Raw genomic sequence first — 11,206 nt, 5'->3', positions numbered from 1 at the left:
ATGAGTCCATAATTTCTAAATGTCAATTCAATTAGACTGAGCCACTGCTCTGGAGAAAAGTACGACCACTAGACACACTGCCCATTTTACTCCACAGCACAGCGGATGCCAAATATAACTTTTATTAAACCAGATTACACTTCACTGCACTAACAAGACACACATTTATTAGTTATGCATGTCATAGCCAAAGTATAGCATCTCTAGAAACAACTCCAGAAGGAAATTTGACCCTTGTTTTAGACTTGGCTCACTAACAACATTAAGTAGCTTAATGCTGTTAGTACACTAAAAGTATCAAATGGACAAACTAAATTTAAACGCTTCAGTAAATTAAACTTCTTCACCTGACATCATTTTACGAGGCTGCATTCTTACCTTTTAATTTGCCACTCTAGTTTCTCAGTAAGGCACACAGCTCAGGATTTCTTTTGTCGCTCAAGTACAACTGGCCTTGTTTTTATTGAGAATCTAGTGAAACAGTTTTGTTGAGCTGCTAATTCACCAATGTGTACAGATCACATTTATAGGGCAGCAACTGTTTCTTGCAGTCATTTTTGATTTGTTTTTTCTTGCAGCTATTCAGTTTTTCAACCAGATTTATGCAAAGACTGTAAAACTCAAAACCCACCAACACTGACTGAGACAATTTCTGTCTCTTGTCAAAATGTCAGAAACAACTCTGGAAATAGTACTTTATGATATATACTTATATAATTTATATTAATATAATATCTTCATTACTTATATGCATGAATTTTGTTTTGGAAAGAGACACAAAGAACCTTTTCATTCATTCGGACCACTGCTGCTTTTAAAAGAGTTGTAAGAAATCAATGGCTGCCTTTGAGAGAAATAAAACAAAGTGCTGGCGTCTTACCATTCTGTACATTTATTCCACAAACAAACGTGTATTTTCAGTCGAAACGAAATACTGAATTCAGCACAGAATCTACACACTTCTTCCCATTGTGAACCCAGTTAGTGTTAGTGCCTCTGCATCTAACTCGCTGCTTTCCCCCTCCCTCCGCTCCCATCCTCCTCTATCGTCTATATTTTATTGGAGGATCATTCTCCAGGGGCAAGATTCAGTGCAACTTAGAATGGGAGATTCGTGCTCTCTGACATCGTGTAGCAATGTCAGCCTCATATTGTATGACTCATCAAACTATCAAGGTTTTAGGTATTATTATCTGTCCGTGTATCAAAAAAAACAAACATCAAACCAAATTTTTGACAAAAGACTACTGTGATGACATTTACCATTGTGTAATTTCAGAGATGTCAGTAAAAGGAAGGTAGCTGATTATTTTGCATTTTCTCCTAGTAAAAGCTCAAAAGATTTGTTTGACATTTTGGGAAATGTGTGTATTGCCTTTCTTGGCGAGAATAAGATAACAAGATCGATACCACACTCGTGTCTTTTGGAGCTCAAACTATTTTAAGTTTCAAAATTCTGCAAATGTCCCTGTGTTTCATTCATAAGCGTTCTCTCACATTCATGAAAAATGAGACTGCGTAGAATATGTAAACAATGAGCCTTTGCATATGGAAAACATACCACCTCAATAATGCATGTTTCTACTTATAGCACTAACTCAAGATGCCTCTGGATGTGTTGGTGGTCTGCGCAGTGGTGATCGTAATCTATGCAATAACCAGAACTAATGTTGTGGGGAAATCATTACTCCAAAGCCGTAACCCATTGAAGCAGTGTGGAAATGAGTGAGTGAGGGTTTGAAGGACAGAGATATCGCAGAAAAACATATTACTCCTGCAGCTGCTCTCAGCTTTTCAAGCAGAATGAGCTTGGAACAATTATGCCTCAAGGACATGAGTCAACTGGAATGACTGCACCACATATAGACGCTGGCTTGAAGGCCGAAGTGGTGATTATAACTTCCTATGTTTAGTTGTAGTGAGTGTTTTTAGTGCTGAAAGAGTTTTAAATAATTTTACTGAAGAAAGGGTGTTTTTACGAGGCAAATGTGTGCCTGCAGACACATTAACACACATTAGCAACTGCAGTTTTACTCATTTGGACTCCCACTGCATTTTAAAAGCACAGCAAGAAAACATTGTTAATTATTTCTACAAATTAAAATCAATAACTGATTTGCAATTTATGTCGGTGGTGTTTGGTTTGCAGGATAAATACAAACGCTGCATCCAGTGTCATTCATCGCTATGACAACAGCAGATATCAAAAAGCAGGTGGCTGAAAATAGAGAGAGAGCCCACACGAAACGATAATGTCAGCACGTTGGCTCCGAGGCCTTTTGAATGCCAGATGTGCGGTGCCAGACGCCAGAGTGCCAGGACGCCGCTTTCCTCCAGTCAGCTGATTTTTCAGTGCTGAGCTGCAGCCGAGCGTACATTCAGCTCAGTTTCTCTGTATGGGGTTACAGCATGATACGGTGCACGGGCTCAAAATGCAGCACTGTTGCCTTTCTTTTACTGTACAATTAACTGAATGGTTTGAGTGTTTTGTTGGTTTAAAGACAAAGACAGAAAAGGGCTGTTGACCTCTGGAGGGTCCAGTCCTCATGACAAAACATAGATTTTTTGTTAGATTTCTTATATATATCTTTTATTCATATGAACAAAATAAATTATTTGTTTTATTAAAGGTCTGTACTCCGTCTAAGATCAAGACAACAGTGCTTTCAGCTAAACGCTAATGCCAGCATGGTAATATGCTCATGATAGCAATGCCAACATCCAGGTGTTTACCAGGTCTAATGTTTACCGTGTTCCCCATCTTTAGCATGTTAGCACGGTAATATTTGCTAATTAGTATTGAGCATGAAGTACAGCTGAGGCTCATGGGAATGTCATTAGTTTCGCAGGTATTTGGCCATAAGCTAAGTATTAGACAGATTAAAATTTGGACCTGATAAAGGCAGTAAGTGAAAAGCCAGGCCATTAAAAGTCATCCTGAGGGGGGTGCATAATTGTGTGTCCCAAACCGAAGGGCAAACGATCCAATAGTTGTCGAGACATTAACTTTGAGCTGATGGCTGCACAAAACAAAAAGTCAGGGATTCACCAAAGTCATGAAGTTACATACCAAAATTCATGGCAATCCAATAGTCTCCAAGACTTAAAAACAAAAATGTAAACTTCATGGTGGCACTATAGAAAAGCTTAAAGGATCATTAAAGTCAATAGGCTCCATCCTCTGGTGAAATAACAGGGAATAACCTATTTAGACATAATGTAATGGTCACACGGTATAGTTTCTGTGTAAAGACAGTTCTGTGTGAGAGTCTCTGTAACAGTAACTAAGTTATGGCTGCCTGTGTGTAGTTCTTTGTGTAAAAAGTATGTTGCTTGTGAGACGGCTGCAGTTGTTGAGTCTTAATGCCTCGACTTGGATCGGAGTATCCCACCGTGGATGATAGCTCTGTTCAAACGTTTCATCGGGGAAATTAGCACGAAACAATCTGCTCGGCCATCTGGAATGGTTGAGTGTGCATGTTTGTTTGTGAAGCTGCACATCTGTGTGAGTGTATGCAAACACGTACAAGCGGACTGGCATTTGCTTCGAACACCTGAGGGCAGAAATTAACCCCGCAGCTAAATTCCACATAAGGAGAGAGATCGCTACTGTTCTTTACAGCTACACAACAGTATGCGTTTGCTTGGGATTGCTGTACTAGAGCTAAAAGAGACAGAAACTGTGTGATACTGTGTTGTCATTTCACTTTGTAGTGTAATCATTCAAGTACAACTGAAATAATAAGTGAATTAAGTGAGGAGCTGATGAAAAGCAAATTAATGTCCAACACCTCTGATAATAGATTCATTGTTTAAGTAAGTTTTAGCTGCTTGTCAACGTGCTTAAATAAGATGGTGACTAAAGTAAAGGTTAGAGCTGCAAAATATGAGCATGTTAGTATTTAGCTCAAAGTATCTATATGAAGCTGTGAAATGTGAAGATTTGCTTCTTTTTTATCATCTATGACAGGAAACTGAATATCTTTGGGTTTTGGATGGTTTTTAGACAAGGAAAGATGTCAACTTGGACTCTTTTACGGGCCAAAGGACAGATCAAGTCATAATAATAAAGATAATGGAAGTAATCATCAAGCTCCAGCTGTAAAGCAGCTGCTTTACAACTCTTACAGTTTATTTTACTATACATAATGTGTCACAACCCTTCAATACTTAATATTTTAGAGTAATCTCCATGAAAGTATTTATTCAAAATCCAGAATTCTAAATCACCTGAAAAAACTAAAAAATAAGTAGGTTCCAGCAGGGTCGGACAATCTGGACATCATCAGATGAGCCAGGAGGCTAAAATCAACCTCTGACAGGAGCATTTTTTGCTCATATTCTGCATCCATGTGGGTTAATGACCATATTACAGCTTTTTTCGATATTTTAGAAGTTTGTGTGCACATCACACCTCCATGTCAGCTCTCTGTAGTCAAGCTGCTGTGACTAATGAGTGCAGTCGTCCATGATGACCCTGACTGCTCTCACACTTTGCCGCTGTGATCCTCATTAGTTTCTGGCCTGAAACCTCCAAGAGTATTTTAAAAGTATTTTGGTCGCACCCCTTGGCTTCAGCCCAAACACTGTCTACAAGTGTCTCTTCAACAAAGTCCTTAAAGCCGGGTCATGATTAGGGAAACCATCTAGAGCAGGGGTGTCCAAACTCCGGCCCGCGGTCCAATTTTCATCGGCCTGCAGGAAATTCTAAAAATGTATTGGAATACGGCTCACACATGGAACTTGCGCTGGACTGTGTTGTACTTCTTAGTCTCACCACTAGGTGGAGTAACGGTCTTGAACGAGGCAGCTTCTCTATAAAATGAGTAATAGAAGAAGAAATGTGCTACAGGTGACCCAAAATGGCGGGATTAAGGAAACGTGAGAGAGCAAGTTAGTGTAGAAAGTTTCAGACGCAGTGTGCGATGAGAGCACAGCTAATAACTAATGAAGATCACTTTTGCATTACGGAGGAGCTGCTTGATGTTAGCAGTCTAAAGAGCACCAGGACGGGTGAGGATGTTTTTGAAGCTGTGCCAGGTGCAGTTGGCATGATGGGACTAAAATGGGACGAGCTGTGTGGAGGTTCGACGGATGGGGCTCCAGCTGGGACAGGCGAGCGCTAAGGAAGGGCCTCTACGGTGTCCGCCGAGGGGCAAGAAAGTGGAGGTAAGGCTGTTAATTCGAGCACCAGGGCTCTTCAAGCTCTTTCAAGCTTCCCTCTCTAATGCTGATGCTGGTGTTGGAGGGGTTGTGGCTCTGTGCTGCAGCTCCTTTATTCCCTGAGATCAGAAATGGACCAGTTTTGAAGAGAGAAGGACCGACCTGTTCATGAGCTCAGTGACCCTCTCTGGTTGGCATTTTTAGTGGATCTCACTTATCACCTTAACACACACCTACAAGGCAAAGACCAGCTTGTACCACAACTAATAAAGGAAAGCCCACTAATGGAAAGGCTGTTTTTTTCTTGAATCATATTCAGTTATCAAGCAGAATTTGATTGATTTTGCCAACTTTAATCCACTAGAGGTGAGGTGATATACATCACCTCTAGTGGATTAAAGTTAGCAATATACCTCATTTCTAGTGAGTGGCCCAGCCCTTTGTATGTTTTTCTGTATGTGGCCCTCAGTGAAAAAAGTTTAGACACCCCTGATCTAGAGGACCAACCAGTTTGGTTTCTGTGCTAAAACTGAATTTGTATAGTTGGAACAAACTGACTTTTTTTTACCCCAGTCAGACCCTCCAGTATGAGCTTTGTTTACTCCTGGTTAAATTTGCAAGAGTTCCACCATAGTAAAAATCCAATTTCAGAAACATCACCCTTTTTGATTTTGTGTGTGTGCTTGTGTGTGTAGCTGCATTTTGTTTTGTGTTTGCGCTTTCCCCTCGTCTTCACTCCACAATTTTGCCGCCTTGATTGTTGCATAGAGAGAACAGAAGGAGAAGCCGTAGCCCTCATGGACACAGGGCACATATATTTTTAATCTGCTCAATTTTACATACTGTTTAAATGGGTCCTGCATTTTTAATGACTCGCTCTCTCCCACTGACACGGCAGCCATTACCCTGGCATTGCTATTGTGTTGCCTGTATTTGGTAGTTGATGCTTGTTGCCGGCCTTATTTCACCTAATTCCCTTTCCATGTGATGTTAAAAGCAGGGATTTGAGTTAAACCAAAGTGATAATAGAGCAGTGCTGTCGGCCATCTTCCGCCCTCAGAGCATTAGGGTGTAGTTTTATGGCTACTGACACTGTGCAAGCAGGAAGGGCATTAAAGATGCAGAAGGGTTGAGCCTCGGTGGTCACTGATCAGTGCTACTTTATAGTGGAATTAAAATGAAAAATGGACCCCCTGCAAAGTGTGTTTGTATCAAGATAATGGTGCATATAATAATAAAGCCAGAAAAGCAATATATCCTGATAAATTCCCGTCTCACTCTAAAGTGATAAACAAACTTCCTTCTTTCCTTCCTTCTTTTGCAGAAAAACCATAATAAATTTTACATATCAAAATGATCATAATTACATTTGAACTTTGCACATGACCGCGTGTGACTTCACATTATTTTACAGGAGGGTGGCTCATTTCACAAGGGACTTATAATGCAGGTCGTAGCCTGGATTAGAAACCTGAAAGTTGATTGTTGCTTCTCTGTAGCGACTTCATTTCACATTCCAGGTAAACGCTCTGTGATTAGATTGTTAGATTGAAAAGCAGTAGGGCTCTGAATCCTGAGGAGCAGAGAATCGTTTTTCTAGTTAAGTGCCCCTGAGGAAGCTCCTTAGGTCCAGCCTTTGTCCCAACCATCGGTAAAATGAGAATTTGACCCTGGGGCAATAAAACATAAGTTAATTAGGTACATTCAACTGCCTTTATTTTGAAGAGGATTCTGCAAATTTCATGCATGAGTTATAAGGTTACAAGGCATTTACTGCATGTATATTGGCTGTTACAGAACTTTTGTGTCAGCCAGGGACAACAGTTTGTTGGTTGTGCTGTTACATCAAGCAAAGAATCTTCATGCTTGCTGCCTCAAACTAAATCTCACCAAAGAAAAGCAAAGTGTTTAGCTATGCTGGCATCATGGCTTTAAGAATGGCAACATCAATCACGCAGACATTGATGTTTCCCTGAGAATGAAGTATATTGACTTTAGTGATTCCCTGGCATTTCCTCTAGATTTTAGATTTTTAGAGAAATGTCCAACTAAGTATAGCCGGGGCTGATGGGAGCGTCATTTGTTTTGGACTGAAGATTTTGATCTGATCGAGCTGAGGGATCAAAGGTATTATAGTTCATCAGCGGGGGAACATGAATGTCTTTACCATATTTCAAGGCAATGCATCCATTAGTTGTTTTAGATATTCAACTTCAAATTCAACCAAATATATCAGGCCTGTGGTGGTGGTAGTGGAAAATTCAGGGGATCATCAAAGTCACTGGGATTCATCCTCTGGGCACCATGAATATTTTACTTTAGACAGTGAAGTGATGTGACAAACTTCCTTTGTTGACTAAAAAATTTTTAAGAACTACACCACGTCAACTTCTTGTGGGTTGCCACATATTCTCTCCTTCAGTTCTCTTGCATTGTAGCCACTCTGCTTCTCCAGTCCACCAAGGACTCGTCCCTGGTTGCTTTTATCTCAGGAACTGAATTACATTCTACTCATTGTAAGTGCCTCCTGCTAAGGGTGTTATCTAAATGTGAAAAACAATGTGGCCTATTCCATCTTATTTAAACTGACCACTGTGACTCACACTCTGGTTGCAATACTTGTACACAGACACATTTCATGATAACATAAAGATTAAATGTAAAGCTGGAGGTCCAGTGTGGTCTTTGAAAATAGAAAAATGGAAAAGCTATCAGAACATTGTTCATGTGGGTGTCTAATGATCTTTTTGTCTCTGTGGTCTTACATCTTATACCCTCTTGCCTGTCTGGGGTTCATTTCTCCACATGCCTACTTACATCACACAAATCCCCCTAGACTAAACGGGAGGCATCAGACAATAGCTGAAAAATTGATGCCATTAATACAGCAGAAAGTTTTAGCGTCAGTGAGCTCTGCAGTTGCTCCACAGAACCACTTAGCTGTTGAGTTGAGTGTCATTGAGCCAGGTGAGGCTGCAAGGACAAGAGGGATGAGTGTTTGCCAAATATGTTTGCTCACTTCAGCTGGAGGCCAAAGAGGTTGCAAAGTGAAATCTTTCACATTCTCTGTAGCAGTAATACACATTTCTTCCACCAAAGCAGAGGCTGACCCAGTGCCTGAGGCTGAGGTTGCTCTGACCTGCGTCACACTAACTTGATTTTTCTGGTCCTTCACAGGGCTGCAGCTGGTTTGCAGAACTAAAGTTTCGAAGGTCCTATTATGTCAGACTTATTCATTGTGAGATAATGATAATAGAGAACATGACTTTGTATGTGGTAATTTTGAATGTAGTCTATGAAATACTCATAGACTACATTCAAAATTACACAGCACTCTTAAGGAAGATGATTATTCATTAGTCTGACCAGCTATTATTAAGCGCCACTAGTGCTTTTGATTGAATTAGTATGCAGAAGTTGTCATAAGCTATATATCCAGGATTGCTTCTGCTCCATTCGAGTGGACGTCCTTTCCCCCCTGACTGGAGGTCTGCCTTGGTCTCACCTCGGGCATGTGGTGCGACCTCGCTCTCCCTGCGTGGCAACATGGCAGCGATGCTGTGAAATGTCACTTTGCCATTGCTCACAGTGGCAGCGAGTTGCCGCAGGGCTTCTTCCGTGGTGGTGGGAAACAAATGGAGTCACAGTTAAAGGTCAGAATACAAGGCTCATGAATACAGTCCAGAGCAGCTGGATTCATTTTAAATATATGGGGAATAAATTCATATTATACTGTATATGGTAGTGCTGAACAGTATTAAGTGGAATGGTAAATGGAAAAGTTTTTTCTGTAAGTGTGAAAATAGTGGCAGTGTGAAAATGATTATTTTGATTCAACTGGCTGTTTTCTCAACATCAAAGACATAAACTGAACCCTCTTTATGGTTTAATGGCAGAAATATGTGAAATTCTTGAGTTCCAACATATCAGAGCTGGTTCCCTTTCAAAAGCAATCCCTCAGATTATCCTGTGAACTGTAAAAGAGAATAGGTCAGGAGAGATCACTCTTACAGATGGAACACACCACCAGCTACAGCGTTGTATTATAAACCCAAAGAAATACAAGACTTCGGAGGACTGAATTGAAATTTATACTGCACCTTATAAATAGGGGATTTTGATTGGTGATTGATGAATTGTAAACTTGAATTACATTTTGATGCTAAATATACTGTATGTGCAGCTGACCTGCTGCAGTCATAAAGTAACCAACAGCCGCAATATTTATATACACAGTGAAATGTGCCACAGTGGAAACTATCTGTCTACGTTAAATGATTTTGACATATCATTAGGACCTGGAGTGGGTATCAGGCTGTGCCATCATATGTTTACTAGGTCCTTTAAACTGTCTGAATCCTTCCCTTACCCGAGCAAAGAGCAGGCCCAAAGCTAAATAACAAGGCACTAAATTGTATCTATATCGTGTCGAATTATACTACAGTGGCTGGCCCCACTGTCTTCACTGGCAGTTTAATCAGACAGTATAACTCTTTAAGTTTAACCTTAATGGCCATAAACTTTATCAGCATACTAAATAAGTGTATAGCCATTTTTTTTATGTCCACGTCATCTTCCTTAAAGTCACAGATCATACTGGTGTAAACATGCTGCATTTTATATTTACTGAGCAGAGCGCTGAGGGACCCAACAATATAAAATGGAAACTATTGTCTGTCATAGCTTCACTGTGCATTAGCACAGAGGAGTAAGGATCGAGTGGAGTGCTGCCTTTTCATACTTGAAATTCATGAATTACATCACAAACATACCACGCTGTGTTTATAGTCAAGTTTCCTTTCAATTAACTTCATTGTGATTTCTGCTGATTGTGACAAGCCAGTTGTCGCCTTCGCATAGAGGCCAGTCAGTCCTATGTTGCCATTTAGCAATTCCAGATATGAAAAATTATGTTAGCTATCTTAGCATTTTTTAGCCAGAAGGGACAGCAAAGTCCCTCTTTCCTTTCCTACATATGCCATGAAACTCTGTGACACTGACTGTCCCCAGAGGATCACTTGTAATAACTCATAACATTTCATGTAGCAACAAAAGTTTTCTTTGTTCAAACTGTTCAGTAAAGTAAAATATAATTCAAATACCTAACGATACCTTTAGACTAGCATGATTCACAGGTTGTAAGGGTGTGTGTTGTTGTTCACCATTACATTTAATTTCATTTATGATACTATATAAGCTGCTGCTGTTGGCATGCCTTGTGTAAAAAAATAGATTTTTGGCTTCATGTATTTTTATTTCAGTAAAGTTATTTGCTGTTACTTCTCCTGTGCTGTTGATTCAGTTTGGGAATCTTTTTCAACTCAAAAACTTATATCGTCCCCAACAGGAAAAGCTTTTTTAAAGAGAATTTGTCTTCATCCCGAGACAAAATGTTCAGAGCTACTGCGCTCTCTGCTCCAGTAAACTGAGCTGCAGCAAGAACTGTTCTGGCAAAGCTTGAAATGTAATAACTAAAAGATTTCTCCTTTATTACATTTAACTTTTCTATGAATAATAAAAATAAAAGTCACAGTCAAATGAATGAGTTACACATTGTATATATGTTCCAACACTCAGCAGAGCAAGTTTTTTTTATTTCATAATCACATGTACAACATACTGTAACACCTCCTTTACTCCCAGCGTGACTTTCCTTCCAGTGCAGATTATTAGAACAATATTAATTTCACAACACTTCAGTATTATGTGGTGAGTGATTCTTCAGTTTTCAATATTAAAAGCACTTGTGGTTTAAGAAAATTAGTGTCGTCTCAGCCCACGAGTTTTTTTGTTTGTCCAGATTTTCTTTTCAACTTGTCTTATGAAGTGGAACAGCGGAGTTCATTCCCTGGAACAGTTTGCGTGCATCGTATTGTGCTTCATTTACTTAAACATTTAAAGAGAGAGTAGCATTTTAAAACAGGAAACAACATAATAGAGGTCAAGACCGGCACTGCAAATGCTGGTTCCTGCAGGGTGGTCTTTTCAATCGTTATTTTTTCCTTTAATCTCCATGCTCACTTTTTTCTGTCCTTGTGTTTCA

This window comes from Pempheris klunzingeri, chromosome 20 (genome assembly GCF_042242105.1).
Source record: "Pempheris klunzingeri isolate RE-2024b chromosome 20, fPemKlu1.hap1, whole genome shotgun sequence".
In the NCBI taxonomy this organism is placed as follows: domain Eukaryota; kingdom Metazoa; phylum Chordata; class Actinopteri; order Acropomatiformes; family Pempheridae; genus Pempheris; species Pempheris klunzingeri.
The sequence above is the reverse complement of the archived record's forward strand: the minus strand, read 5'-3'. Positions refer to the sequence as shown.